Source organism: Saimiri boliviensis, chromosome 10, assembly GCF_048565385.1.
Source record: "Saimiri boliviensis isolate mSaiBol1 chromosome 10, mSaiBol1.pri, whole genome shotgun sequence".
NCBI lineage: Eukaryota > Metazoa > Chordata > Mammalia > Primates > Cebidae > Saimiri > Saimiri boliviensis.
In genome coordinates, this window is record NC_133458.1 from 14,444,658 (window position 1) to 14,450,247 (window position 5,590).

Below are 5,590 nucleotides of genomic sequence, written 5' to 3' on the forward strand. Positions count from 1 at the left end.
TGGGGGAGGATGTATAACCGGGACCTGTGGCACTGCTCACAGACCACCTCTGCGTACATTTAATCAATCAAAGAGTCGTTTGGAGGCTGGGTGCCATGGCTCACGCCTTTAATCCCAGCACTTTGGGAGGCCAAGGCGGTTGGATCACTTGACATCAGGAGTTCAAGACCAGCCTTGCCAACATGGTGAAGCCCTGTCTCTACTAAAAATACAAAAATTAGCCAGGTGTGGTGGCGGGTGCCTGTAATCTCAGCTACTCAGGAGGCTGAAGCAGGAGAATCGCTTGAACCTGGGAGGTAGAGGTTGTAGTGAGCCAAGATTGTGCCACTGCACTCCAGCCTGAGTAACAGAGTGAGATTCTGTCTCAAAAAAAGAAAGAGAAAAAAAGAGAGTCATTTGGGTTAGCAAAAGTCTACTTTTAAAAAGGAAGTACCTTTTGGAAAGATTAAGCTTCTCAGAGACACACGGACAAGCCGAATAAACCATGGGAATTGCCCAGTGTAGCAATTCAAGGGTAGAACCTAAACCTGTTTGGCCACAGGTCAAGAGGTTTTTAAAAATAAGATGTTCTTATACAGTGGGATACTGTACAGCAATGAGAATGAATCAACACACAACGGTAGGAATGCATCTTCCAAACCTAATGGTAAATAAAAGAACTCAGACACCAAAAAATGCATATCAGATGATTCCATCTTATAAAGTTTAAAAGCAGGCAAATCTAATCCATGGTGTTTTAAGTCAGGATACTACTCTCAGGTGTGGGGGGCGGGTAGTAAAATAGAAGTCAGGTGTTTCCTGACATCTCTGCTTCTTGAAACCCCAAATAGGTGTTAGGCCACAGAACCGGGAGTCAGACAGAACTAGGTTTAAATCCCGGTGCTGCAGTTGAGTGACTTTGAACTACTTTAATTCCCCGTGTCTCAGATTCTTCCACCTATAAAATGAGACTAATGATACCTTCCTCCGAGGGCTGGTGTGAGAAGTCAGTGAAACAGTGCGTGTGAAGTGTGGCAGCCTGCGTAGGTGCGGTAATAAGTGGTAACTATTATCCCCGCCTCTGTTGCCTGGTGGTAAACGGGGATCAGAGAACAGATAGGCAGGAGCACAGGCCAGAAGGAAAGGCAAAGACCTAACTAGGCTTATGATTAAAGATCCACAGAATCCACCAGAAGGCTGTACTGGCGAGCGTCATTTCCTCCCTCCCACGGCTCACACAATCGCCTGGATTTTGCTGCTTGCAAGTTGGGGCTGGCCCTACACAGCCAAACAAAGTCGTCTGGGTTCCATCCATGCAGGCCCTTGCTAGGAGATCTGATACTGTTACAGGAAAGGGGTCTGGATTCAGACCTCAAGAGAGGCTTCTTGGATCTCACGCAAGAAAGAGTTCAGGGTGAGTCCATAAAGTGAAAGCAAGTCTATTAGGAAAATAAAGGAATAATGGCTACTCCATAGACAGAGCAGCTCCTAGGGCTGCTGGTTGCCTACTTTTATGGTTATTTATTGATTATATGCTAAACAAGGGGTGGGTTATTCATGTCTCTCCTTTTTAGACCATATAGGGTAACTTCCTGACATTGCCATTGCATTTGTAAACTGTCACAGCGCTGAGGGAGTGTAGTAGTGAAGGCGACTGGAGGACACTCTCGTGGCCCTCTTGGTTTTGGTGAGTTTTGGCCGGCTTCTTTACTGCAACCTGTTTTATCAGCGAGGTTTTTATGACCTGTATACTGTGCCAACCTCCTATCTCATCCTGTGACTTAGAATGCCTTAACTGTCTGGGAATGCAGCCCAGTGGGTCTCAGCCTCATTTCACCCAGCCCCTACTCAAGATGGAGTGGCTGTGGTTCACATCCCTCGACAAGTCCAAGAAGTCAATTTGTACTAATTTTCTCATAGTAGTTGCTAGCAGCATACTGGCTTACCCTGCTGGTGATGTTGGTTGCATTTTAACCAAAGCCTATGGACATACATGACCTAGGCTGGGTGTAATTTCACCTTATCCTCAGTCAGAAAGGAGCTGGGTAGGGAGTAGAACAAGGTAGTGTTAAGGTCAAGGTTGCAAGAACAAGCCACAGGCCGGGCTGCAGGGACTCTCTGCAGGCTTTCCTTTCTGACTGCAGAATGAGAGCAGGGCCAGATGTCAGAAGGCGAAAGAGGAGTCCCTCTGGGCGGTCCCGTTGGCTAAGAGGCTTATTGTTCCTGGGAGACCAGAGCAGAGGAAGAGTTTTTGGGTTTGATTTTTGTATGGTTAAATGATGTCTTAGGGCATCTGCGTAGGGAATACGACCCAGCATTGAAAAGGAGAGACTGCTGATGGAGGTAACAAGAAAGATGGATCTTAGAAGGAGGGACCTTAGCAGGCTGGGTCTTGGGAACATCATGCTAAAGAGAAAGAGCCAGAGTTCAGACACTGCATGAAATTCTGGAAAAGACAAAATTTACCCAGGTGGACAAAAAACCTAAGGCTGGAGGGGGGATGGATTCACAGGAGCACCAGGGAACGTTTTTAGGCGATGAAAGTGCTCTGCATTTTGATTAGGGTGGTGGTGCACATACATTTGTGAGGGCCCATTGAACCATACACTCGGAATGGGTGCAATTTATTTTATGCAAGTTATCCCTCAATAAACTTGATTTTGAAAGGGGAAAAAATGGATGTCTTAGCCATTGAGGCTGTTCTGCTCTGGGAACAAGCTGGGAGGTGTGCAAGAGAACTCCAGCCATACCTAGCCCCCACCATTCTCCCAGCCAGTTCCTTACAGTGAATAAAGCACTTTCTCCTCTTTTGATCATTACACCAACCCTGTGAGGTGGACGTGATTAATCTCATTTTATAAAAAAGAAACAGAGGCACATTATGGCTAAGGGAACTGGCCAAAGTCTCCTAACTCAAAATCCTGCTATCTTTTTATTTTCCAAGACCACCCCTGAATTGTGGCCTCAGAGATTATCCAGGTCTATGGAAACTGAAACCAAGGTCCAGGGAATGTAAATAATTTGACAGAAGTTGTGCTGCTAGTTAAGAACAGAGCCTAAAATAAAGATGTGCCTCCTCTCACAACAAACTAACCAGAAAATGGCAAATCAAAATAATCCTGAAGGGAGACAGAAAGTGGACATTCATTCCACATAGGCAGAGACTTTCAGACCAGGATAAAGGGCCAATCCTAAAACAAAAAGCAAGATGTTTTTTCCAGGGCTCTAGACTCCACGTCTCACGGCATGGAGCAGTCTCCCCGACTCCACCCTCCCACCCCCTGGAGTCCCAAGGGTCTTGTAACTTTAACAAACTGCAGCAGCAAGCACACGCATTACCTCACTGTAGTCTGGCTTACTTCCTAGCAGTGATTGTCCAAAGCTTGCTCCATTTCCCCCCGTCCGTTGGCTGTGCACCCTTTGCCCATTCCTCCCTGCTGAAATCACAAAGCTCTGACCCCCCGCCAGCCAGCATAAGCCTCCTCCTCCTTCCTGGAGTCCTTAACATTGGAAAAGGGGCCGCTGGTGTAGAGCTATGTGTATCAGATGGCCCCTCTGTATACACATTTTAAAAGCCTGTCAGTGTGGGAGTAGGGGGAGGGAAATGTACACGATGGTGTGTACACAAGGAGGAAGCCATCCTGGGAGGACTTACAAGAAACAGTTGATGGTGGTTAACTTGGGGAACAGAAATTAGAGGGTTGGAGGGCAGAAGGTTCTACTTTCCATTTTTTTTTCTGTATGCTCAACATGAATTTCCTAACCAATGTACATGAATTACATTTATTTATGCAAATAAAGATAGTCTGAGCCAAGAAATGATGGGCCATGTTTGTCCATACTTATCTGCATAAGAAAAGAAAAAAAAGCCTGAGAAACATTAACTTTTGAAAATGAGAAAAAGCACGTATAATCCACCATCTTCCTTTATTCATACTATAAAAATGTGCAACAATTTAAACCATAGAAAAATTATGAACAGTTTACCCAAATGGGATGGAGCCAAGGAGGAGTGAAGGAAGGAGGGGCCAGGAGTGGACCCTCAGCCTCTTCTTTAGTAAATGCATCACTCCCCTTTGAGCCACTGTGGCCCCTGGGTGTACCTTGCCTGGGGTCCACTCTTGCCATTTCAATTATCTGTGCACTTACTTGTGTCTAAGCCCCCAGCATCCCCAAAGTAACAGCTTACATAGGGCAGACACTGTCCTTCTATTCTTAGGTGCTTTTAGAGCTTCCTGCAGGCATAGTAGAAACTGAATAAACGTTTATTAAATAGAATATAAGGAAGTCCTGGCTCAGGCCTGTAATTTCAGGACTTTAGGAGGCAGAGGCAGGTAGATCACTTGAGGTCAGGGATTCGGGACCAGCCTGGCCAAAATGGTGAAACCCCGTCTCTACTAAAAATACAAAAATTAGCTAGATGCGCTGGTACACGCCTGATGCTTGCCATCCCAGTTACTTTGGAGGTTGAGGCCAGAGGATCATTTGAACTCAGGAGGCAGAGGTTACAGTGAGCCAAGATCATGCCACTGCACTCCAGCCTGGGCCACAGAGTGAGACTCCATCTCAAAAAAAGAGAATATAAGGAAGTCTGCAAGAAGGTGAGAGGGCATGTGGCTTGACACCACTAGAAAGGGTTAAAATATCCTTCTCTGCCACCTGTGGCTGGAACCTTAACGAGACCCTCATGCCTGCTGTGTAAGTGCATGGCAAGGTTCAAACTCCTTCGCTTGTTTACCCAGACCTACACTGCTCTGGCCCGCACCTGCCTTTCTGCCCTGATTCCCAAGACAAATCCTGCGCCCTAGCAGTCAAACTGGTCTATTCACCACTCCCTGGGCGCACCTTGAGGCTCCCCGCCTTCAGGCCCTTGCTTGTGCCTTTCCCAATGTCTGCCACTGAAATCCCAGGTCACACCAGCTCTCCCTGAAGACTCAGCTAATGTGCCCTGATGGCTGGGCTTGCTTCCTCTTCTAACCTCCAGATGCTTCACTGGGGGTTGTAACCCACCTTGAACTGCGGTCATTTAAAGCCTCCCCTACTAGAGGGTGAGGATATGATTCTCACCCCTGCCTTCCCGGGTCCTATTACTCAGCTCTGCAGAAAGAGAGAAAGAGGAACATAGGAGTGTAATTCAAGTAAGAGGTCGAATTAGGTCAAAAGCTGGATCAAGACTGGGTTGTGCTTAGGATTAGAACTGGGAAAGGGTTCGTCTACTCTTTTTTTATTTTTATTTTCTTTTATTGCATTTTAGGGTTTGGGGTACATGTGAAGAACATGCTAGATTGTTGCACAGGTGCACACATGGCAGTGTGATTTGCTGCCTTCCTCCCCATCACCGATATCTGGCATTTCTCCCCATGCTCTCTCTCCCCAGCTCCCCACCCTTAACTGACGAATTAAGGGTTCGTCAGTTCTTAATCCCACCTACTAGGCGGCGCCCGCAGCCTCATTCGGGTCAAGACGTCTAGGGTTTTGGAATTTGATTACCTGTCTAGCTAGTTTCTTTCCTGCCCTGCTGTCCCTTTAAGAAGGTGAACCAGGTGAGGCCGGGACTCCGCCCCCGGCGCTGGCCCCGCCCCCCGCCCCCGCCCGGCTCGCCCAGTCCCTC